Source organism: Priapulus caudatus, unplaced genomic scaffold, assembly GCF_000485595.1.
Source record: "Priapulus caudatus unplaced genomic scaffold, Priapulus_caudatus-5.0.1 Scaffold136, whole genome shotgun sequence".
Lineage (NCBI taxonomy): Eukaryota > Metazoa > Priapulida > Priapulimorpha > Priapulimorphida > Priapulidae > Priapulus > Priapulus caudatus.
In genome coordinates, this window is record NW_014577197.1 from 401,786 (window position 1) to 416,222 (window position 14,437).

Here is a 14,437-nt window from a genome sequence, read left to right on the forward strand (position 1 = left end):
GAGTTCGATACAATGTCTATGAAGAACGGAAATTACTTAAAAGAACGACCGTAACCTTAATAGTAGACGTCGGAAAAACAGTCAACAATTCAAAGTTCCTGCCCACTACGATTCAAATTTCCCTGTTTTTTAAGTCCAGGGGTGCTAGCTGAAACCGGGTGTAATCTCAAAGGGGTGCCGTTGAAAACGAAATATCACCATGCCCCCCGAGAATTTAAGTAGTGCTCTATCTAGGATGCAGCCTTGACAGATAACAAAGCAGTGGAACTTTATGGTCGCATATGTGTGTTGGTGAACGAAGTTACCGTAAATAAACCGGAACAATCAACATACCTCCTGTGAAATAAGAAATATGGTTAAAAATGAAAAAATGAAAAAAAAACCTCGAGACAAGTTATGAATGATTCTTGGGTCCAACATTCTTGCTAGGAGACCTTGAACCGATCTCGAATCGATCTACGTAAAGGAGAAGTCTTATTTGTGAACATTAATAAGACAGAATTAATTAACAATTGTAGATTAGTATAAACTTTTTTACATTTTATTACGCTCATCTTAAGTACGGGACGGTGGGCCAACGGACAATTAAGGTGAACTGCTATAGTAAAGTCGAATCACCGGTTCCGCGCGGAAGAGTAGTTCAATAAAGTAAACTTTAGCGCTATTATTTTACACAAATAAAGTCGCCTTTGCGACATTAAGTGGAGGGAGAATAGCTTATGAAAAATTAACATTATAAAGAACTCAGACAGTTATTTAAACTAAACAGCTTTGAAAGAAAGTTTAGGAAAAAATATGTTAATGCAACAAAATTCACTGAACAAGGAATGTACTCAGGAATGAGAAGTGACAGACTAAATGGTCTTATCCCACCTCCCTCATATTTTAAGCCGGGATTACTCGCGAAATTGATAATTCAAGTCTTGGTAGCACAAATAAAACCACACATCAAATCAGAGATTTGCACTAAAACATCACCATCAGAAATCATAAATAAATAAATAGAAGCGTACCTGGAAAAAGAGCGAAAGAATGAATGTAGAAAAAAAAAAAAAAAAATGAAATTTTTATTAATATGTAACAAGAGAAGCGTATGTAAAGGGGTATGTAATGAAGATGGAAAAGTATATGGTTGGACAAGGTGGAAAAATAATAAAGAGATAAAATGAATAAATATTTCATGGTAAATATAATAAATATTATGGTAAAGGCCGCTAAAATAAATTTATTTATGGTACAATAAATAAGAAATGGGAAGAAGACGGATTATATGAGGATATATAGAAGAATAAAATAAAGGAAATTATGTAAATAAATAAATTAGTAGTTGAAAGTAAAGAGATTTGTATGGTTGATTGATAAAATGTTAATTGGAATGTATGAATAGAGATTGAAATTATGAATAATGGAATGAGAAAGAGTGAGATTTTTAAGTATGATAGAAGGTTAAGAAGAGAATGTAGGTAGAGAGGTGTTAAATTGTTGTATGAGAGGTGAGGAGGAAACAAGTAAATAAATTATGAATTGTAAAAGGGGAGGAAAGTTTATTTATGGTGAAAAATAATTAATTGATTTAATTGGATTAGATTATTATGAGGGATATAATAATAGATTAATTGGTGATTTATGGTTGAAAGGGAATAAATATGGTATTTTGTAAGTGGAAGAAAAAATAAAGTAATGAATGGTTAGGGTTAGGGTTGGGATTATAATGCTAGAAGAGAAATTAAAGGAAAGAGAAATTATATTTGAAATACATTATAAATATTAAATAGAAATTTATTTTATTATTAATAATAAGTGATAATAAATTATAATGATTATATTATTTAATGTGATATGTGTTTAGAATAAAGAAAAGAAAAGAGAGTAGAATTAAGGAAGAATGAGTTGAAAGAGATAATAATTTGAGAAGATGTAATGTGGTGAATTATAGATAAAAAATATTATAATTTGAGAAAAAATGTAATTGATGAACTTTAAAAATTGCTTAGGAATATTAATTAATAATTTGGAGAATGTGCTATGTATGGTATAGTAGCGTTAACAGAGGTAAGTGGTTTGGGAATAGAAGGTGAAGTTCTAAAGTAGAAAGTGAATTGTAATGTAAATTATATATGAGAGAGAAATAGCAGAAGATATATGATATAATGGAATGTAGAGTGGAGGTGTGAGGTAATGTAAGTAATGGTGAAGTGAGTGTTTGGTGTGGAGGAGGTGAGTGGAAGTGAAGTGAGTGTTGTGTTTGTGTAAAGTTAATTGTATATTAATTAATATGTTTATAAGAATTAATAAAATTAAGTAAATGATAAGTGTATGATAGAATAGATATGAAGAATAGTATATGGTATTTGTTTTAAATTTGTGGGTGATGAAGTGGAAGTAAATAATAAAATTAAAGAGAAGAATTATTATGATGGTATATATTTAAGGAATAAGATTTATGAATTTTAAGAGATATAAATTATATACATAAAAAATAAATAAATTTTAATATAAAAAAAGATGATGATGAGTGGATTAAGAGAATTTAAGTAGAAAGTGTAAAGAATTAAGTAATAGGAGTTTTGTAAAATGTAAAAAAAAAAAAGTATAAAAAAAAAATTAATACAAGTATAAAAAAGTAAAGTTGTGATATATATTATAATAAATAATATTATGTAGAGTATTATATTAAGATTATGTATATATTGAGAATGATATAATAGTAGTAGTGAGGAGACGGAAGATTAAGAAAATTGTGAAGTGAAATAAATTAAATGGATGGTAAAAATTAGAAGTTATTATTAAATAAAATTAATTGAAATATATGATAATAATAAAGACAATTTAAAATTAAAGAAAACGATAGACGGAAATAATAAAAGAGAATAATTATAATCATAAGGAGTGTTTGATATAAGATGTGATTTAATTATAAGTGATGATATTGAGTTTGTGTAGAGAAGTAGGAAGGATTTTTATTTGGGGGGGGAAGGAAATGAATGAGAAAGGTGAAGTGTGGGAATAAGGGGGTAAATAAGTAAGAGGAGTGGGGGGGGATGATAAGTGGAAGATAGAAGATAATAATAGAAGAGAGTAAGAAATATTTAAAGGGGAGATAGGAACGGAGAGAAAATATAAGAAGGGGAAGGATAGAATTTTGAAAAGGGGTGTAGGAAAGAGGAATAAAAGGGAATTTTTTTGATTTATTTTATGGTGTTTTTAAAAAGAATGGGAAGGAATTTGGGGGGTTGGGGAGATAAGATTTTTTTTAAAAAATTTGGTTGCAAATTATTGCAGAGAATAATAGCACAGCCTAATATTTGCACTGTAATAGAATGAAATTATAAGATAGGTTACGGTGAGGAATATCTATAGCATCTTGAAGTTTTATAATTAAGAATTTTAATATATGACTACACAAAATTATAAATCTTTATCAAGAAAAAATAGACGCACTAAAACAAGATTTTGTTAAGTCGGAGACACATATAAGAGAAGGTCGGTGTAGTGTGGTGTGTCGACGCGCGCAGTGCGTGTGTGTGTGGAGTGACGTGCGTGCAGTAGACGGGGGTAAGGAGGACATGGATAGAAACATGGGATGTGTGCCAGTGCCGGTGCGTCTGCGGTGGCGCGCTATGAGAGTACAGAGTCGACTACGTGGCGTGGCGCGGCAACACAAGGAGCGCGTGCGTGCGTGTGTATGATTTTTTTTCCTTTTGTTGTTGGTAAAATAAGGGAGGGTCCGACCCCCCTCGACCCCCCCTCTGGACGCCCCTGCACACACACACACACGTCACATATACACACACACACCGCAATACGCATACACACACACACACACACATGCTCACACAGCACACACACACCACACACACACTACACAGCGCGCGCGCATCACACACAGCACCACACCACACACACGTAGCATACATTTATAGCATGGCATACCAACCATGCACGCAATGGCAATTTGTACCAACTGCTACGTTTGACACGTGCCGTAGCCTATCGCCAGTGCTAAGGGGGTCTGGTGGGCATGCCCCGCAGAAATAATTTGGAAATAATTTAAGGCCAATTTTGGGCCAAATATTTGAGCCGTTTTGGGGGGGGCGACGCGCCCCCACCGCCCCCCCCTGGCTACGCGCCATGGCGTGTGTCGACACAGCTATCGAATCGACTACGCACGTTTTAAAACATCGTGTTGTTAAGTAATTGTCGAGTAATTTGTCACGCGCCCGTGTTAGAGACAGCATTATGAGACTTAGAGCGTCCGTGCGTGTTTGTTAGAGACCAAGATTAAGACAGCGTCCGTGCGTGTTTTGTAGAGGCAAGATGCGGTGCAACTCCACGCTGGCGGCGTGGACATTTTTTATATACTACTACGTTATAATCAATCACGCACGCGTGCGTAAGATCTCATTTCCCCACCACCTTTGCATCCCAGAGAACGAGACCGGATAACCAAAAGAGAAGCGTCGCCCTGAGAGTGTCTGATCTGCCCGCTAAGCGCGCGAAATCTTTGCGCGCAGTTTCCGGCGGCAAGGCGCACGGCTGACGCGGAAACGTCCTACGACAAGTATCCTAAACCTGCGCCTGGCAGCTTTGATCCGGTGCCGCTCAAATCAAAAAGGCCGGCGCAAGCGGGATTAAATTGGCTGCCAGCGAACAGTCTCGGTAATTTGTAGCGGTCTTAATTTCACTACAGCAATAACATATGCCACACCATCGCCAGCCTAATAGCCCGTGCCTGTGTTTTGTGGTTGGCAGAAGGCAGAAAGCAGTGCACGTACACGTACACGTACACTGTACGTTTATTGTAGTGCAAACGTACCACCGTGGTCGTTGCTGGCGTGCGTGCCGTGCGGTGCGTGCGTACAACTGCGTGCATCGTGGCGTGGCGTGCGCGAGCAGTGAGAGGGTGCGCCAGCTTCCCTGACTGAGCCGAGGCTGGCTCCGCGCTGTATATCCTTGCGTCAGGAAGGGGGTAGCAAGCGGCGTGATCATCGTCCCTGCGCTTCGTATCCTTGCGTAGACTTCTGACGCGAGCTCCGCTAAACAACCCTACATGGCAACTAGCAGGGCGGACAAGCGCCAGCAGTGGGAAGGGTGCGAGCTTGCCTGACTGAGGCCAAGCTGCTCTGCTGTTGCTTTCGGAGCTGGACGCCGGCAGCTTCATAATGACAGCCGTGGGAGCACCACGTGGTTATAGCAGTCATGTGACCCCACGTGTGACCCTGCGAGGGTGTCTCAGTCCTAATTAAACTATAGGTCGAAGTGCTAGCAGCAAGGCTTCTTTCGCAATCGGCTGCTAGCCCCACGTGGCTACGAAGCCGCGACGTCTTCAGAGTTGAAAGTTAATGCTTGACGGCATGCTAGCTATAGTGGTATGTTGTACAGCGGGTCGATACTTCGCCTAGCACATGAAACATCGCGTACATGTGCCGTGCGTCGCGTGCGTGTGAACTTACACGTGGGTCGTGCAGCGTGCGTGCGTCCGTAGTTGGTTGCACCGTACACGTGCGTGCGTCGCGCGGCGTGTGAAGGTACACGTTTGGCGTGCGTGCGTGCCGTGCGTGTGCAGGTAAGCACGTGTGTGCATGTTTGCGTGCGTACGTTCGTGTGTGTGTAGGTTACACCGTGCGTGCTTCTGCGCTGCGTGGCGTGCGTGCGTGCGTGCTGCACGGTACACGTGCGTGCATTGCGTTGCATGAGTGTGTGTGTTGGCGCGCGCGTACACGTGGGTGCGTGCGTCGCGTACGTACACCACGTGCGTGCGTGCGTGCGTGCATGTACGTCAACACGTCGTGGTGCGCTTTGTATCGAAGCAATAATCAACGCATCTGCTCTTTGCCTAGCCAACGCGTAATATGGATAAAACAGAAAAAATACAGTAAAAACAACAAAAAACAGACGGGATTCGATCCGAACGACAATTTCGAGCAGTCAGCTAAACCCCTCTGCACGTCGTACCATTACCCTGCTCTATGAAGTTCTGCTATCGAGGCCATGGTTTTTTTTATGTTATGGATGTGCTTGAATAGCTACTGGGCGTGCAATGAGGAGTCTTGAGCATCGTGATTTGTATCCAGCCAATGGGATGTTGCGATGGCCATCGGTCCACCGGAGTAATACATCGTCGAGTCGCCATGGCGTGCGCGTAAGTCATTGAGTGTAATTAGGGTTATTTCAGTATTTTATTATATGTTTCTTCCGTGGGGCGCTTTCATACAATGCAACAATTTTCTAACGATGTTACGATGCGACCATGGGCTTACCACAAAACGCTTTGTGTCAACGTCGGATACCAGAGAAGCGTCGCCTGAGAGGTGTTGATCCTGCCCGCTAAGCGCCAATCTTGCGCGCAGTTCCGCGGCAAGGCGCACGTGACCGCGGGAACGTCCTACGAAAGTATCACGCGCTGGCAGCTATTGATCCGTGCGCCGGCCTTTTGATTTGGCGCACGGATCAAAAGCTGCCAGCGCGTGATACTTTCGTAGGACGTTCCCGCGGTCGCGTGCGCCTTGCCGCGGAACTGCGCGCAAGATTCGCGCTTAGCGGGCAGGATCAACACCTCTCAGGCGACGCTTCTCTGGTATCCGGTCTCTTCTCTGGGTGCAAGGTGGTGGGAAATGGATCTTACGCACGTCGTGCGTGATATTTAAACGTAGTGTATATAAATGTCCGCGCGCAGGTGATTCCACGCATCTGCCTCTAACAACACGCACGGACGCTCTAATCTGTCTCTAACAACACGCACGGACGCTCTAATCTGTCTCTAACAACACGCACGGACGCTCTAATCTCTAATCTGTCTCTAACACGGACGCTGACAAATTACTCGACAATTACTACAACACGATGTATATACACGTGCGTTGTGATTCGACTAGCTGTATCGACACACGCAATATCAGCGACGTGATAATGAAAGCACAGCGTATATGAAACACGGGGCGCGTATATGTAGTGAATATGTGCGCGTATGTGTAGTGCCGCTAGTGCGTGTTCTGAATTTTAAATTGCTGTATTATAATCATATATGCAATGTAATTTGATGTTTAATAATGTAACGATTAATGTTACCATCCATTTTGAATTTATTTCACTGCACAATTTTCGAATCTTCAGTCGGCTCACTAGCTGGACTAGCTGAGGGAGCAGGTCGGCAAGATGAGGGTGACTGGTGAGTGAGAGGCTGCGGCGACAATAATGATGATGGTGGTAATGATGATGATCACAACTTACTTTGTTTTTATACTTTTATATTTTTTGGTTATACTTTGTTTTTGTTTACAGTGGTACAAACTCCTAGGTTACGTAAGCGTACACTGTCTACGCAAGCGCGAATCCACGAGGCAGCATCTTGTCTATATTGTAAATTTGATGGATTTTATTATATAAGGTATTATCGCTTAAAAAGTGATAAAGTGATTTCGTGTTAAAAGATATACAGCGAGAGAATTCGTCTTTGAATTGTATTATTACTGCCACGATCATCCACCCACAAGGGGAAAACAAATACAATACTATGCGTCATATCTATCTATCATTACACGTACTCATGTTACGTTAAGTTTATTATTCTGGTAGAAACATGTATAATGTGGAATATACAAGTAAGGCGGGGTGTTACACAACACAACACGCACGCACGCACTCACCTCCGCACACAAACACGCACGCACATACGTACATTACACGCACACGCGCACGCGTACATGGGCCAGGAGAGAGAGAGCTGTGCGTGATTGTGCTGTGCTGTGTGTGCGTGCGTGAGAGAGAATTTGACAGACAGTATTCACTTGCGTACGTGTGAACGCACCGGCTCGAGCCCAACCACGACCGTGTGAACGCGACTATACATACATACAACATTCGCCAAATTATAGTAAGATGCTATACAATGTAAATTCAGCAAGTGACATGTTTTTCTCAAAATTATAATAGGTTTTAGCTTAGTATGGTCACCACAGTTACATGTGCCTCAAATGGGATTAGGTTCTGTCAACGGCATTTCTGTCCGTTGAAAGCTACGTCGTTGTCTTTTGTGCGTTGGAGCGAAAACACAGAGCACAGTAACATAAGGATAAGCATTATAGATTTATTAGTCACTGTATTAGTTTAATAATAAAAATAAATTCGATTTAATATTTAATTAGAAATATATTTCTCTTTCCTGCTAATTGTGCGTGCTACATATCCCAACCCTAACCCTAACATGCAGACGTGTATGGTTGGCCACGGTGGACAAAAATACATATTTATGGTCACCATAAATCATATTTATGGTCACCATAAATCATATTTATGGTCACCATAAATCGACCAATGGGAAGCGAGGATTATATGCCCGGATATAATCGAAGCCAATCAAATCAAAGGAATTATGTCCACCATAAATAACTTCCGTCCCCGTTTTACAATTGCATAATGTATTGGACTGGTATCCGGCCTCACGCTCTGCTACACAATGTACACGCTCTGCGACGAATCAGTTGCGGCCGCGAACCAGTCTAGCCAGAAGTGAAAATCTCAGCGGGCGGCAGGCCATAGCATAATATGCAAGCGCTAGCATACATTCAAGTTAACATTGTATCCAAGCGAAACGCAGACAATGCGTCTAGACGGTGCAAAACGGGGACGGGAAGTTATTTATGGTTGGGACATAGCTTTCTTTGATTTGATTGGCTTCGATTATATCCCGGGAGCATATAAATCCTGCGCTTCCCATTGGTCGATTTATGGTGTACCAATAAATATGATTATTGGTGACCTATAAATAGATTTTATGGCTGACCCATAAATATGTAGTACATGTATTCTTGATTGTTGCTTCCACCGGTGGCCACACGCATAGACGTGTTCCAATCTTGAGGAGTGGACATTACCTACATACCGTCGCTATGCTTACATATATGTGAAAAAGTCTTTTGTTTTGTTTTGTTCTATACGCAATCTTGCTTCGTTCCTGCTGTTGTTTTGTTGTCATTAATTTGATCAATTTATGTTGAGTTGTTGATGTTTTAACTTGATGATCTTGCATAATCCTTAAATTGTACAGTATCTTCTTGCTCATTCTATATTCATTGTATATTTTGTTCATTACATATTTGTTTCCTAAACTTTTTCACTTTTGATTTAAGAACTGCTTGCTTTATTGAATTTGCATAACGTGCTCTCCACTTAATTGCTGCTTATGTGAAATTACTTTACTTTTAATCTACTCTTGGGGGTGGCAGACTAGATGACTTAAGTGTCCTTCGCCACTCCCGTGCTTAAACTGATTAAAATTGTACTTCTACATGTAATTATTTCTTTTATAATGCACAAATAAACTGTTTTCAATCTTCAATCTTCAATCGTTTTCCCAATAGCAGACTTTATCCGGTGTTCATGGTTCATGTTTAACCAATAGGCTTATGTCCACAATATGTAGTGCCTGTATTTACGGTGGTAAACACACTGCCTTTCATCTTGGTGTGAAGTAATAACTGATAATGCGCATGGATAGCCTTGGCAACCACCCCGGAGTCACCTGTCGGCACTACTGGAAAAACATTTCTAGCAAACGTGAAGGGCTGTTCCACGCGTGTAAATACGGCTTCGTTATAGACCGTCTGGTTGAAGGGTTCACCGGCTGAAAGATATTGCAGTAACATGTCCACAAACAACTGCCAACGTGGCCTGTAGTAATGAGAGACAAGTCCAGCCCACTGTTTGTTACCGTAATCCATGATGTTTCCATCTGGACCCCACAGAGTGACCTGTACTCTTGCATTATACTCGTAAAGCACTCTCTCATTTTCATTAGTAGCCCGAGATTTGGCACCTTCAAGCCATGAACCTAGCAGAAAATGCCCATTTGACCTCAGAATCAATTCTAGATTGTCAAGTGCCAAAAGAAGTTCCCTCCCAGCTTTCTGCACAGTGGCAATGGACCCGGAATCATAACCCGCTAGTAGCTCCGTATAGTGGTAGGCAATAATTATCTGCAGGGCTTGTCTGGTTGTGTCGACCAGATCATAACGGAACGTTGACACATTCTGCATTGCATCGACAGACGATACGATAATGTCCCATGCCTCCATGAATCGCGGCACGCTATACCACACTAGCGGTTTGCGTTGCAGGGACGGTCGCAAAACCGCAATGTATTCCCCATGATTACTGTAGTTGTTCTTGTTATTATATACTGTCGACTGTAAATTCCCCCAAGCTTGGACGAGCGGCTGCGACGACATTCCATATCTTCTCCACGCGTACTGCTGCACCCATGCTGTCAAGTTTACTCCATCCATCCAACCCAACTCATACAACAGATCATACATGACATCATTCTGCAAGATACCCTCTGGCGTTGCACCTGTGCCTACTAGTGTGCTGTTGGGAAACATTCTAGCCTTACTTGGTCCCTCAGCAGTCTGGTTTATTGCACCATACATACCCGACACGCCACCATAATTGTGTAGCATGCACCAGATGAACGGTTGGCCATAGAACGACTCCAGACGAAGGTACTGGGGGAACAGCTCAGCCTGTAAATCGAGTACCAACATTTTGCCCTGAGGTACAGACGTCAGGAATGCCTTTGCCTGCTTTGGCTGCCAAAATCCAGAACTGATATAAAACATCCAGCCTTGAACTAGCCAGATTGCACTGGGATCGGCCACCGTCATGGACTTGTAAACAGCTTTGCCAATATTTGCAAGGAAGGTGGGATCACTTGAAGTAGGTACCATTTCATTCAGCGGGTCAGCATTGTATATATGATCAACTCCAAACGAGTCGTTCATTTCCCTGATGAATGCTGAGCCAATCTTGGTGAAAAGTGGGTCCAGAGGGTCAAGGAACAAGGTGCAACAGTACTTGTCATGGAAGTGACCCCAGCCACTAGGGTCAAGCACTGAAACGTTGGCTTGCGGAAACCGCTCCTTCGTTGCTCTCGGAACGTAACCGGCAAAACCTGGCAGCACAGGAGTCATTCCAAACTCCCTCATCCTCTCGACAATTTTCCGCTGTAGTAAGAACTGTGCCTTCATCCATGAGCGTGGCAACGGACCACCCCATCCCTGAATGTTTCCCATGCGACCCCACGCCAGGAATGCCGGTCCAGTGAAGAAATCGGCTAACTCGGTCTCGTTGAAGCCCAGGCCAGTAAACACGCGGTACCAGATTTCCTCTTGACCGGTGAAGGCAAGTGGTAAGTTGATAGAATTCAGCGCCATCCAGTCGATCTCTCGCTCCCACCGCGTCCAGTTCCACCAAACGAATGTGTAACTGGACGTGCAGACATTCTGGTAGTAGCGCAGCGTGTCACGCGACGTCACAACAATCCTCTCACGTAACTCCGGCAGCGACGATGGCAGCTTCAGCTGGTCCCCCGACCACGATACGTGCGCGTGGCAGAAGTACTTAAGGTAGTGATTCACACCGCCGGCAGCAGCGACCCCACTCGTCCCCGCAATGGAAACCTGGACGGATCTATTTGTAGATGCAAGCGTCTGAATGCTGAAGGTCAGATGATGAGTGGGTCCTAGCGTAGGATCGACAGTGATGATGAATTCTGCAGCACGCCGTGGCAACAGTCGTTCGACTAGGTCTCTCACGGCTTTCTCTTGCACAGCAGGGGGCGCTGATGCTCTCACACTGGGAATGTGTGGCAGTTCACACTCCGCAGTCAAATCGACGACTTCGTTTCTCACGTTGTTTGTACGTGGACGAATTGACGATCTACCTGCACTCTTTGCAAACGAATTCACTTGTTGCACACACAGCGCTGCCACTGCAAACGCCACGAATAGAGTCGTGCAGCTAGGAACGTGGCTTGTCATGATTGCACGTAATGTCTCCGCTATGTGCAGTGCGCCCTAGAACACGATCTTGATCTGGTTATGATATCCCTTCTTGTGTTACATCTTTAATCCGGACATGCTGAAATAATATACAACACATATTATACTTTCATGTAGTTTGTATAGATTATATTCTCAATCACCATATTTTTTGCAGTAACGAGTGTTTACATCACTAGCATTTCCCATATGCTGTGTATTTAATTGAGATTTGCTCATATAATTACACAACTCGAGTTATAGAACAACGTAATTTTGTTGCCTGAACAACTAGCACTGTAGATTTACAGTTTAATAGCCGAGCCAGTTAAACAGAAGCTATCAATGCACCTCACTGCAGGACAGTCCAACACTAGAGCTAGTTCGAATGTGGCTACTGGTCCTTCACAGTTCTGGTTATACTCGACATTGTAATCAGTGATCAAACAGAATAAACGAATCCGTGCGCATGTCTAATCGAGCTGATAGTACTAGTACGGTACTAGGTACTGTACCTCTGCATATTCGGCCATGATTGCCAACACGTCCTGTATATTAACAGATATATGGAGCTGTTATGTTCAAGCTTGGAGTAATCATTCTGGAGAGATAGAGCGAGAGGGGAGTGTGTGTGTGTGTGTGTGAGAGAGAGAGAGAGAGAGAGAGAGAGAGGGAGGGAGGGAGAGACAGAGAGCACGACATACAAACTGTAGCGTTTTAAGATCTCTCGGCGACGCCCCATGGCAAAATAGCGGCTCAAGGAGAAGAGAGGGAAGACAAGGGATATAATATCAGAAACCAAACAGGACTTAGAAAGTGGAAACCAATACCAATAGCTTAAATTTACAGAAAATTTGGATGGGACCGGGCACACTGATATTCAGGTACAGAAATTGGTTAAGTAAGCTGAAGAAAAATATACCGTATTGCTTTCAAAAGAATAGAACCAAACAGGTATACCTCGGAAAAGTGATGAGATAAAATACCTCTTGAAATTAAAACGCTCTTTAAAAAGGAAATTTAGTCAGGAAAAACGTGTGGGCATGAGGAGACAGTGACCTTATTAGGGGAAAGGATAAGAATTGTGAACAACAGGATTGGGGGTCAAGAAAGGAAGGAAAATTGCCATGTGTTCAATAAACGGATAGATGAGTTAATGAGTGAGGGAGGTGTAAACTCTGGAATGTTCTGGAAGATAAGGAAAAAGTTACTACCAGAAAAAAAATCAAAGCATTCGGAATAGGTACAAACGAAAGTACGGTAGACATGGCAGTAAACAGGGAACAAATAAAGAATGCGTATGTTGACTACTTTAAAAACCTTCTCAGTAGAGAAACTGTTGCTGAAGGAAAAAAAAGCCTTACTATGAACAGAGTTGAATCCATGTTCAAGAAGATAAAATACCTTAATCAACAAATTCTGGAAAAAGAGACTGACAATAAGGAAGTGGAGGAAGTAATAAAATCTCTAAAACATAAAAAAGCTATAAACAGACAAGGAATTGCCTATGAAGTAATAATTAACGCTGGCAGTGACCTAAAAAACAAACAAAAAAAGACCTTCTCTCTTCTCGCCTTCCTCCTCCTCCCCCACCTTCTCCCCTTCCTCCTCCACCAGCTTCTCCCTTCTTCCCTTCCTCATTCTCCACCAGCTTCTCCCCCTCCTCCTTCTCCCTTCTCCCCTTCCTCATACTTCACTAGCTTCTCCATACTCCACCTACTAGTACTACTCTAAACTTCCTCCTCCCTCCCCCCTCCCCCTCCCTACACTGTTCCTTCGCTACCCTGTACCAGAACTACGAGAGTGCTGACGATGTTCCACTGATATGTCCGAAACGCCAATAGACCGCGTAGCGCCATCTGGCGGTGGCGTTTGCAAGTTAATTTACGATGCTAAACCTGATGTTTACCGTTTACCGTGACAGTGTTCTATTGTCTCTGGTGTATGCGCAGAAGAAACTCGGAAACTCAAAAACTCAAAAAGTCGGATGTCGTTTCAGGGCTTCCATAGTCTGACGTTGGGCCAACGTTGGCTGTCTGACGTTGGGCCAACGTTGTCAATATGACGTTGCGCCAACGTTGGCACGCTGAGCAAAAAGCCGCTGGGCCAACGTTGTCGATATGACGTTAGACCAACGTTGGCAGGCTGAGCAAAAAGACGTTGGATCAACGTTGGCTGTCTGACGTTGGGCCAACGTTGTCAATATGACGTTGGGCCAACGTTGGCACGCTGAGCAAAAAGCCGTTGGGCCAACGTTGTCAATATGACGTTGGAGACAGCCAACGTTGATCCAACGTCTTTTTGCTCAGCGTGCCAACGTTGGTGACGTTAGGCCAACGTTGGCACGCTGAGCAATAAGACGTTGGATCAACGTTGGCTGTCTGACGTTAGGCCAACGTTGGCACGCTGAGCAATAAGACGTTGGATCAACGTTGGCTGTCTGACGTTGGGCCAACGTTGGCAATATGACGTTGGGCCAACGTTGGCTGACTGCCGTTGGCCCACCGTTGGGCCCAACTATGGCACGCTGAGCAAAAAGACGTTGAATCAACGTTGGCTGTCTGACGTTGGGCCAACGTTGGCAATATGACGTTGGGCCAACGTTGGCTGACTGCCGTTGG

General features: G+C 42.9%; 1 pseudogene; it reads right to left on the reverse strand.

Moving 5' to 3' along the window:
• The window catches only part of LOC106805989, a 14,454-nt pseudogene extending 2,638 nt beyond the window's left edge, over nt 1-11,816 (reverse strand).
• Between the last annotated feature and the right edge of the window lie 2,621 nt (nt 11,817-14,437).